Here is an 11,316-nt window from a genome sequence, read left to right as displayed (position 1 = left end):
TTTGACAATATTGATTCTTCCAATCCATAACCACCGAATATCTTAAAAAAAAAAAAAAAAAAAGGCCAGCACAGTGGCTCATGCCTGTAATCCCAGCACTTTGGGAGGCCGAGGTGGGCAGATCATGAGGTCAGGAGATTAAGACCATCCTGGCCAATATGGTGAAACCCTTGTCTCTACTAAAAATACAAAAATTAGCTGGGCATGGCAGCAGATGCGTGTAATCCCAGCTTCTTGGGAGGCTGAGGCAGGAGAATCGCCTGAACCTGGGGAGGTGGAGGTTGCAGTGAGCCAAGATCGTGCCACTTGCACTCCAGCCCGGCAACAGAGCTGGACTCCATCTCAAAAAAAAAAAGGAAAGAGGCTGGGCGCGGTGGCTCATGCTTGTAATCCCAGCACTTTGGGAGGCCGAGGCGGGCGGATCACGAGGTCAGGAGATCGAGACCACGGTGAAACCCCGTCTCTACTAAAAATACAAAAAAAAATTAGCCGGGCGTGGTGGCGGGCGCCTGTAGTCCCAGCTACTCGGAGAGGCTGAGGCAAGAGAATGGCGTGAACCCGGGAGGCGGAGCTTGCAGTGAGCCGAGATTGCGCCACTGCACTCCAGCCTGGGCGACAGAGCAAGACTCCGTCTCAAAAAAAAAAAAAAAGGAAAGAAAGAAAAAGAAAAACCTGATTAACTTCAGGTTACTTTTTTTGGAAAGTGTTAAAGCAGAGGGGACTTCCTTATTGGGCTAATTCAGGTACAGGCTGGAGTGCAGTGGCGCGATCTCGGCTCACTGCAAGCTCCGCCTCCCGGGTTCACGCCATTCTCCTGCCTCAGCCTCTCTGAGTAGCTGGGACTACAGGCGCCCGCCACCACGCCCGGCTGATTTTTTTTTTTATATTTTTAGTAGAGACAGGGTTTCACCGTGGTCTCGATCTCCTGACCTCGTGATCCGCCCGCCTCGGCCTCCCAAAGTGCTGGGATTACAAGCGTGAGCCACCGCGCCCAGCCTAAAATCTATTTTTAAGAAAGACAGCTGGGCACAGTGGACCATGACTATAATACCAGCACCTTGGGAGGCTGAGGCAGGAGGATCGCTTGAGGCCAGGAGTTCAAGACCAGCCTGGGCAACTTGGCCAGAACCTCATCTCTACAAAACAAATATTTTTTTAAAAAATAAAAAACTGATCTGTTTAGGATATGTCTGCTTCCTCAAAGTTTCAGTTTGATTACATGGCACTTAGCACAAGTGACTCCATTCTGGTTTCATCTGGTCTGTTGGTGCCTAGTGCAGGAGCTCAGTCCAAAACAGTGGTCTCCCCTAGTTTTGTTTGACATTGATCTGACCATTTGGTAATCTATAAATGGATTACTGGTTGCTGAGAGACAATGGTGGATAAATTAAGAATTTATTGGCCGGGCGCGGTGGCTCACGCCTGTAATCCAAGCACTTTGGGAGGCTGGGGCGGGTGGGTCACTTGAGGTCAGGACTTCGAGGCCAGTCAGGCCAACATGGCAAAACCCCATCTCTACTAAAAATACAAAAATTAGCTAGGTGTGGTGGTGCATGTCTGTAATCTGAGCTACATGGAGGCTGAGGCAGGAGAATCGTTTGAACCTGGGAGGCGGAGGTTGCGGTGAGCCGAGATCATGCTATTGCACTCCAGCCTGGGCGATAGAACGAGATTTAGTCTCAAAAAAAAAGAAAAAAAAAATACATATATATGTATATATATTGCTTGGCCGGGCTTGGTGGCTTATGCCTGTAATCCTACCATTTGGGACCTGGATGCAGGAGGATCTCTTGAGGTCAGGAGTTGGAGATCAGCCTGGGCAACACGGTAAGACCAGGTAACATGGTAAAACCGGATAACAAAATTATCCGGGTACAATGGCGCACACCTGTAGTCCCAGCTACTTGAGAGGCTGACGTGGGAGGATCGCTTGAGTCCCAGAGGCTGAGGCTTCAGCTGGCTGAGATGGTGACGCTACACTCTGGCCTGGATAACAGAGCGAGACCCTGCCTCAAAAAGTAAAATAAAAAATAAAATTAAGAGAATTTATGGGGCTGGGAGCGGTGGGTCATGGCTGTAATTCCATCACTTTGGGAGGCCAAGGCAGGCGGATCACCTGATGTCAGGAGTTCAAGACCAGCCTGGCCAACATAGTGAAACCCCGTCTCTACTAAAAATACAAAAATCAGCCGGGCATGATGGCAGGTGCCTGTAATCCCAGCTACATGGGAGGCTGAGGCAGGAGAATCACTTGAACCTGGGAGGCAAAGGTTGCAGTGAGCCGAGATCTTGTCATTGCAGTCCAGCCTGGGTGACAGAGCCAGGCTCTGTCTCAAAAACAGAAAAACAAAAGATACTTTATTGCTTCCCAGGAAGAGCAGCTTTTGATACCTGGCTGTCATTTTTGTATGTTTCTGTTGATAGTGTTCAGGACATGTCACCCATAACATACCAGCATACAACTTTGGCATATTGATATTGAGAATTTTGAGTTAAACACTTGCAAACAGTAGATGCAAGAAGGGCTCTTCTTTTTATTTTTCTGAGATAGAGTCTCACTGTGTTGCCCAGTCTGGAGTGCAGTGGCACGATCTTGGCTCACTGCAACCTCCACCTCCCGGGTTCAAGTGATTCTCTTGTCTCAGCCTTCCAAGTATCTGGGATTACAGGCATGTACCACCATGGCTGGCTAATTTTTGTATTTCTAATAGAGACAGGGTTTTGCCATGTTGGTCTGGCTGGTCTTGATCCCCTGACCTCAGTTATCTGCCCTCCTCAGCCTCCCAAAATTCTAGGATTACAGGCACGAACCACCGCGGCCGGTCCAGAAGGGCTCTGTGATCTTCCTTTTTATTTTTTTATTTATTTTTGAGAAGGAGTCTCACTCTGTTGCCCAGGCTGGAGTGCAGTGGCGCGATCTCGGCTCACTGCAACCTCCGCCTCCCGGGTTCAAGTGATTCTCCTGCCTCAGCCTCCCAAGTAGCTAGGATTATGGGCGCCCACCACCATGCCTGGCTAATTTTTGTATTTTTACTAGAGACGGGGTTTCACCATGTTGACCAGGCTGGTCTTGAACTCCTGACCTCAGGTGATCCCCCAGCCTCTGCCTCACAAAGTACTAGGATTACAGGCATGAGCTACCGTGCCCGGCCAAAATTTTTAAAAAATTAGCCAGGTGGGGTGGTGGTGTGCAACTCTAGTCCCAACTACTTGGGAGGCTGAGAGAGGAGGATTGCTTGGGCCTGAGAGGTCAAGGCTTCAGTGAGCTGTGATCACGCTACTGCACTCCAGCCTGGATGACACAGCAAGACCCTGTCTCAAAACAAACACTTAGGTCTAATTACTTTTTTCTGTCTCCATTTTTCTCGTGAGGGCTCCCATCTACAATGAATAAGCTTTGTGTGCTATTGTTTTGTTAATCTGTCTGTCAGTCTGAGCCAGACACCAGAGAGAGGAGGAAAGCTCTAGCCCTGCTAGTTTCTGGTGATGAGGATGGGCTACAACTGGCTGGGAAAATCTGCTCCCTCTGGGGTCTGCAGGGGAGAAATGCTGGGACCTGACTAAGCCAATGCAAAGTAAGAATTCGGCCGGACGCGGTGGCTCATGCCTGTAATCCCAGCTTTTTGAGAGGCTGAGGTGGGTGGATTACTTGAGGTCAGGAGATCAAGACCAGTCTGGCCAACACGGTGAAACCCCATCTCTACCAAAAAATAGCAAAATTAGCTGAGTGTGGTGGTGTGTGCCTGTAGTCCCAGTTACTCGGGAGTCTGAGGCACGAGAATCACTGAAACCTGGGAAGCTGGGGTTTCAGTGAGCTGAGATAGCACCACTGAACTCCAGCCTGGGCAACAGAGTGAGATTTTGTCTCAAAAAGAAAAAAAAAAAAAAAAAAGGCTGGCACGGTGGCTCACACCTGTAATCCCAGCACTTTGGGAGGCCGAGGTGGGTGGATCACCTGAGGTCAGGAGTTCAAGACCAGCCTGGCCAACATGGTGAAACCCCGTCTCTATTAAAAATACAAAAAAATTATCCAGGTATAGTGGCAGGCACTTGTAATCCCAGCTAATCGGGAGGCTGAGGCAGAAGAATTGCTTGAACCTGGGAAATGGAGGTTGCAGTGAGCCAAGAAAGCACCACTGCACTCCAGCCTGGGCAACAGAGCCAGACTCCGTCTCAAAAAAAAAAAAAAAAAAATGAAAAGGACGAATTCTTACTAGGCTGGGATTATGGCTCACACCTGTGATCCCAGCACTTCGAGAGGCTGAAGCAGGAAGATCACTAGAGCTCAGGAGTTTGAGACCAGCTTGGGCAACTTAGCAAGACCCTATCTCCACAAAAATTTAAAAAATTAGCTTGGGTAGGTAGTACATGCCTGTAGTCTCAGCTACTCAGAAGTTTGAGGCAAAGGGGATTCTTGAGCCCAGGATTTGGAGACTGCAGTGAGCTATGATCACATCACTGCACTCCAGGCTGGGCAACAGAGCAAGACTCTTTCAGGGGAAAAAAAAAAAAGATGCTGTATAATACCACCAGGTCACCCTTGGATACTTTTCTAGAAGAAGCCAAGAGCCCTCCTGGGCTAAGCCCAAAATCTGGGGCTCCCCTGCAATGGATCAGAACTGTGTTCTCAGAGGGCAATTTGGAAACCAACTGGCAAGTGAAAATTTTTTTTTTTTTTTTTTTTGAGACAGAGTCTCACTCTGTCACCGAGGCTGGAGTGCGGTGGCGCGATCTTGGCTCACTGCAAGCTCCGCCTCCCGGATTCACGCCATTCTCCTGCCTCAGCCTCCCGAGTAGCTGGGACTACAGGCGCCTGCCACCGCACCCAGCTAATTTTTTGTATTTTTAGTAGAGACGTGGTTTCACCATGTTAGCCAGGATGGTCTCGATCTCCTGACCTCGTGATCCGCCCACCTCGGCCTCCCAAAGTGCTGGGATTACAGGCTTGAGCCAACGCGCCTGGCCCCTGAGTAGGTAATCTTAACTCATTTCATCTGCAGAGACAAACTGGATCTTACTTACTTCTCTGTCACCCAGAGTGGAATGCAGTGACATGATCTCAGCTCACTGCAACCTCTGCCTTCTGGGTTTAAGTGATTCTCCTGCCTCAGCCTCCCTAGTAGCTGGGATTACAGGTATGTGCCACCACACCTGGCTAATTTTGTATTTTTGGTAGTGACAGGATTTCTCCATGTTGGTCAGGCTGGTCTTGAACTCCCAACCTCAGGTGATCAGCCCGCCTCAGCCTCCCAAAGTACTGGGATTATGGGCGTGAGCCACTGCGCCTGGCTAATTTTTGTATTTTTAGTAGAGATGGGGCTTCTCCATGTTGCCCAGGCTGGTCTTGAACTCCCTGGCCTCAAATGATCTGCCTGCCTCGGCCTCTCAAAGTGCTAGGATTACAGGTGCGAGCCACTGTGCCCGGCTCCACCATTTTTTTTAAAACTAGTGAGTTTTAGCTGGGTGCGGTGGCTCAAGCCTGTAATCCCAGCACTTTGGGAGGCCAAGGCGGACGGATCACGAGGTCAGGAGATCGAGACCATTCTGGCTAACACGGTGAAACCCCGTCTCTACTAAAAATACAAAAAATTAGCCGGGCGTGGTGGCGGGCACCTGTAGTCCCAGCTACTTGGGAGGCTGAGGCAGGAGAATAGCGTGAACCCGGGAGGCGGAGCTTGCAGTGAGCCGAGATCGCGCCACTGCACTCCAGCCTGGGCGACAGAGCGAGACTTGGTCTCAAAAAAAAAAAAAAAAAACTAGTGAGTTTTGTATTATCACACTTGTCTCACAGCTATAATTTTAAAATGAAAGCTATAAGATCTCTGACTGCACCTATTTATGTTTATATATATATGTTATGTAACACTTTCTCCCTCTTGATGGAATTCCTAAAGATTAATTTGTAAAGGAGCTCTGTTTCATTGACTTTAGAAAACCACATTTGCTTATGTAAATTAAGACTAGTCAAACAGGCTTATGTTATCTTTAGATGTTGAAGATTATAAAAGTGTAAACTGTAAAACTGTAAATTAAACCTAAGAACAATACATGCAATAAAAGTGAATTGCTTGGCCGGGTGGTGGCTCAGATCTGTCATCCATCCCAGCACTTTGGGAGGCTGATGGAGGTAGGTCATTTGAAGCCAGGAGTTCAAGAACAGCCTGGGCAACATGGCAAAACCCCATCTCTGCAAAAAAAAAAAAAAAAAAAAAAAAAAAAAAAGATGGCTCGTGGCTCGCGCCTGTCGTCCCAGCTATTTGGGAGGCTGAGTGGGGAGGATCACCTATACCCTGGAGGCGGAGGTTGCAGTGAGTCATGATCACATTACTGCACTCCAGCCTGGGTGACAGAACAAGACCCTGTCTCAAAAAATAAATAAAAAAAATTTTACAAAGTGAATTGAGGGTGGGCACGGTGGCTCATGACTCTAATCCCAGCACTCTGGGAGGCCAAGGCAGGCAGATTGCTTGAGTCCAGGAGTTTGAGACCAGCCTGGGTAACATAGTGAAAAGCTGTCTCTACCAAAAATATAGAAAATCAGCTGAGTGTTGTGGCTCGTGCCTGTAGTTCCAGATACTCGGGAGGCTGGGGTGGAAGGATCGCTTGAGCCCTGCAGGCGAGGGTTGCAGTTAGCTGTGATGTCACTTCACCGCACTCCAGTCTGGGTGACAGAGTGAGACCCTGTCTGGAAAAAAAAAAAAAAAAAAAAGGTGATTTGCTTAATGGCTGTCAAGCCTGACAGTAAATTAATGTTAAAAAGTAAAGGAGAGACCCATATGTGGGTTTTTAATTTTTTTTGGTTGCTTGGATGGTTATTTTTTGAGATAAGGTCTTACTCTGTCGCCCAGGCTGGAGTGCAGTGGCATGATCTCAGCTCACTGCAGCCTCCCAGGTTCAAGTGATTCTCATGCCTCAGCCTCCCGAGTAGCTAGGATTACAGGTGTGAGCCACCAGGCCTGGCTAATTTTTTTTTGAGATTGAGTTTTGCTCTTGTTGCCCCAGGCTCGAGTGCAGTGGTGTGATTTCGGCTCACCGCAACCTCTGCCTCCCAGGTTCAAGCGATTCTGCTGCTTCAGCCTCCCGAGTAGCTGGGATTAGAACTACCACCACCACACCTGGCTAATGTTGTATTTTTAATGGAGATGGGGTTTCTCCATGTTGGTCAGGCTGGTCTTGAACTCCCGACCTCAGGTGATCTGCCCGCCTCAGTCTCCCAAAGTGCTGGGATTACAGGCATGAGCGACCAAGCCCAGCCAATTTTTGTATTTTTTATAGAGATGGGTTCTCACTATGTTGGCCAGGCTGGTCTTGAACTCCTGGTCTCCAGTGATTCTCCCACCACGGCCTCCGAAAGTGCTGGGATTACAGGTGTGAGCCATGGTGCTGCGCCCCATATATTTATTTTTTTAGGTTCTTTGCTTCTTTGATTTTTGATATTTGATTTGTCAACAAGAAAAGTAACTTAAGATGATGATTATTTTTTCAATGTTTTATGAAGTGTTCATGAGTAATTAAGCATAATTGTTGAACACAAGTAAGTTAAATGAAAGTGAGATGAAAGCTTATAAATAAGCTTTTCAACAATAATTATGTTTTATAATATGCCCACTTAAATATTGTTTTCAAAATCTGTTTGTAAATTGGGGTGGGGCGCAGTGGCTTACGCCTGTAATCCCAGCACTTTGAGAGGCCGAGGCGGGTGGATCGCAAGGTCAGGAGTTCAAGACCAGCCTAGCCCAAATGGTGAAACCCTGTCTCTACTAAAAATATAAAAATCACCTGGGTGTGGTGGCATGTGCCTGTAATCCCAGCTACTTGAGAGGCGGAGGCAAGAGAATCACTTGAACCTGGGAGGCGGGCGCGGTGGCTTGCGCCTGTAATCCCAGCACTTTAGGAGGCTGAGGCGAGAGGATCATGAGGTCAGGAGATCGAGACCATCCTGGCTAACACGATGAAACCCCATCTCTACTAAAAATACAAAAAATTAGCCAGGCGTGGTAACACCCGCTTGTAGTCCCAGCTACTTGGGAGGCTGAGGCAGGAGAATCTCTTGAACCCGGGAGGTGGAGGTTGCAGTGAGCTCAGAATGCGCCACTGCACTCCAGCCTGGGCGACACAGTGAGACCCCGTCTCAAAGGAAAAAAAAAATTAGCTAGGTGTGGTGGCATATGCCTTTAGTCCCAGCTACTCTGGTTCAGCCCAGAAGGCGGAGGCTGCAGTGAGCTGAGATCGCACCACTGCTTTCCAGCATGGGTGACAAAGCGAGACTCTGTCTCAAAAAAAAAAAAAAAAAAAAAAAAAAAAAAAAAGAGGAAGGAAAGTGAGGGTGGGGAGACAGAGAGAGAGAAAGAAGAAATGCTCATTAAATGCCTGATTGCTCACACCATTTAGAGACCTAACTTAGATAGGTTCCCAACTCCCTCCTAAGCCACCACCTTCTAAAATGAGACACAAGGCTGGGTGCAGTGGCTCATGCCTGTAATCCCAGCACTTTGGGAGGCAGAGGTAGGCAGATCACTTGAGGTCCGGAGTTGGAGACCAGCCTGGCCGACATGGTGAAACTCCGTCTCTACTAAAAATACAAAATTGGCACGGTGGCTCACGCCTGTAATCCCAGCAGTTTGGGAGGCCGAGGCGGGCGGATCACCTGAGGTCAGGAGTTCGAGACCAGCCTCAACATGGAGAAACCCCGTCTCTACTAAAAATACAAAAAATTAGCCGAGCATGGTGGTGCATGCCTGTAATCCCAGCTACTTGGGAGGCTGAAGCAGGAGAATTGCTTGAACCTGGGAGGCAGAGGTTGTGGTGAGCCGAGATCGTGCCATTGCACTCCAGCCTGGGCAACAAGAGGGAAACACTCCGTCGCAAAAAAAAAAAAATTATCTGGGCATGGTGGCGCATGCCTGTAATCCCAGCTACTCGGGAGGCTGAGGCAAGAGAATCACTTGAACTCTGGAGATGGAGGTTGTGGTGAGCCAAGACCACGATCGTGCCATTGCACTCCAGCCCGGGCAACAAGAGCGAAACTCCATCTCAAAAAATAAATAAATAAAATAAAATAAAATAAAATGAGACACAAGTGTGTAACCAAGCTAACCTATTCTCAGGACAAAGATACAGATTCGACAGTATCTGGCATAGTGTGCTTACATTTATTCCTTTCTATTTGTTCTAATCTGTCTTTTTCTACCCCTTCTATAGATGTCTTACTTCAGAACTTCTACCCTGAATGTCTCTCCACCACCAATTCGGCCAGGGAATGAGGAAGTTCAGGACGTGCCACCTCAAAACATGCCACCTTTGCTACTTGATGATTTTTATTTATTTATTTGTTTTGAGATGGGGTCTCACTCTGTTGCCCAGGCTGGAGAGCAGTGGGGTGATCTCGGCTCACTGCAACCCCTGCCTCCTGGGTTCAAGCCATTCTCCCATCTCAGCCTCTGGAGTAGCTGGGATCATAGGTGTGCACCACCATGCCTGGCTAACTTTTGTATTTTTTTTTTTTTTTTTTTTTTTAGTCTTGCTCTGTCGCCCAGGCTGGAGTGCAGTGGTGCGATCTCGGCTCACTGCAAGCTCCGTCTCCTGGGTTCACGCCATTTTCCTGCCTGAGCCTCCCGAGTAGCTGGGACTACAGGCACCTGCCACCACGCCCAGCTAGTTTTTTGTATTTTTAGTAGAGACAGGGTTTCACTGTGTTAGCTAGGATGGTCTTGATCTCCTGACCTTGTGATCCACCTGTCTCGGCCTCCCAAAGTGCTGAGATTACAGGCGTGAGCCACAGCGCCCGGCCAACTTTTGTATTTTTTAGTAGAGACAGGGTTTTGCCATGTTCGCCAGGCTGGTCTCGAACTTCTGACTTTAGGTGATCTAGCTGCCTGGGCCTCCCAAAGTGATGGGATTACAGGTGTGAGCCACCGCGTCCAGCCTAATTTTTGTATTTTTAGTAGAGACGGGATTTCGCCATGTTGGCCAGGCTGGTCTTGAACTCCTGACCTTAAGTGATCCACCCACCTCAGCCTCCCAAAGTGCTGTGATTACAGGTTTGAGCCACCGCGCACAGTTGGGGTATTCTTTTTCACTTTCCCTGTTCTACTCTTTGGAATCAAGTTACTAAATCCAGTTCACTATCAAGGTGGTTGTAGGGCCCGGCACACTGGCTCATGTCTATAATCGCAGCACTTCAGGATCCTCAAGAAGGACTGCTTGAGCCCAGGAGTTTGAGACCAGCCTGGGCAACACAGCTAGACCCCATCTCAAAATAAAGAGAAATAAAGATATTTGTAGGGAGTGGAATTAAGCCTCACTTCCTCGAAGGAAGAATATATACATCTATGATTTGACCAGTCCATCAGTAGGAAAAAATACAACACTGAACATGTTCTTTCCTTTCTTTTTCTTTTAAAAGGCAGAGTCTTGGCCGGGTGTGGTGGCTCACGCCTGTAGTCCCAGCACTTTGGGAGGCCGAGACAGATGGATCATGAGGTCAGGAGTTCCAGGCTAGCCTGACCAACATGGAGAAACCCTGTCTCTACTAAAAATACAAAATTAGGGCCGGGCGTGGTGGCTCACGCTTGTAATCCCAGCACTTTGGGAGGCCGAGGCGGGCGGATCACGAGGTCAGGAGATCGAGACCATGGTGAAACCCCGTCTCTACTAAAAATACAAAAAATTAGCCGGGCGTGGTGGCGGGCGCCTGTAGTCCCAGCTACTCGGAGAGGCTGAGGCAGCAGAATGGCGTGAATCCGGGAGGCGGAGCTTGCAGTGAGCCGAGATTGCGCCACTGCACTCCAGCCTGGGCGACAGAGCAAGACTCTGTCTCAAAAAAAAAAAAAAAAAATACAAAATTAGTTGGGCGTGGTGGGTGTGTCTATAATCCCAGCTACTTAGGAGGCTGAGGCAGGAGAATCGCTTGAACTGGAGAGGTGGAGGTTGTGGTGAGCCTAGATCACGCGTTTCCCTTTAGCCTGGGCAACAAGAGTGAAACTCCATCTCAAAAAAAAAAAAAAAAAAAAAAAAAGAGGCAGAGTCTTGCTCTCTGGCCCAGGCTGCAGTGCAGTGGCATAATTATGGCTCATTGCATCCTTGACCTCCTGTGCTCAAGTGATCCTCCTGCCTCAGCCTCCCGAGTACCACAGCTGCTCACTGCCATACCCTGCTAATTCTTTTTATTTTCATGTTTTGTAAAGACAGGGTCTTGCTATGACGCCAAGGCTGGTCTCAAACTCCTGTCCTCAAGCAGTCCTCCTACCTTGACCTCCCAAAGCGCTGGAATTATAGACATGAGCCACCTCACCCAGTCACAACCAGTCACTTTTT

The sequence above is a fragment of the Hylobates moloch genome, unplaced genomic scaffold, assembly GCF_009828535.3.
Source record: "Hylobates moloch isolate HMO894 unplaced genomic scaffold, HMol_V3 SCAFFOLD_12, whole genome shotgun sequence".
In the NCBI taxonomy this organism is placed as follows: Eukaryota; Metazoa; Chordata; class Mammalia; order Primates; family Hylobatidae; genus Hylobates; species Hylobates moloch.
Note: the sequence above shows the minus strand (reverse complement) of the source record.